Source organism: Pollicipes pollicipes, unplaced genomic scaffold, assembly GCF_011947565.3.
Source record: "Pollicipes pollicipes isolate AB1234 unplaced genomic scaffold, Ppol_2.1 Scaffold_1600;HRSCAF=1878_pilon_pilon_pilon, whole genome shotgun sequence".
Lineage (NCBI taxonomy): Eukaryota > Metazoa > Arthropoda > Thecostraca > Pollicipedomorpha > Pollicipedidae > Pollicipes > Pollicipes pollicipes.
In genome coordinates, this window is record NW_023595962.1 from 15,869,266 (window position 1) to 15,869,609 (window position 344).

Below are 344 nucleotides of genomic sequence, written 5' to 3' on the forward strand. Positions count from 1 at the left end.
ATTAGCCTGTACCTCGGGCGCCCAGACCACACGAGTTCAAGTACCAGTGCACTTGGCGCCGACTCGATTTACTATGCGTTGCCATAAATTATAGGGCGCTGAAAGGTGACATTTACTTGAGACGAAAGGTCGCACAGGTCTATACCGAATATCGATCGCCCATATCATGACCTTTGGAGGTCACAAATGCTAATGATTTGGTTACCTTGTTATCTTATCTCTGTGTCGCAAGCTTCTCTCGGGACCCGCCCGCAGCTAAGGAGGCCGAGTTGTTCTGAATGGTCAGACAGGGGCAGTTGCAACAGGCGCGGCAGGGGCGGTTGGTAACAGGGGCATCAGTGTCA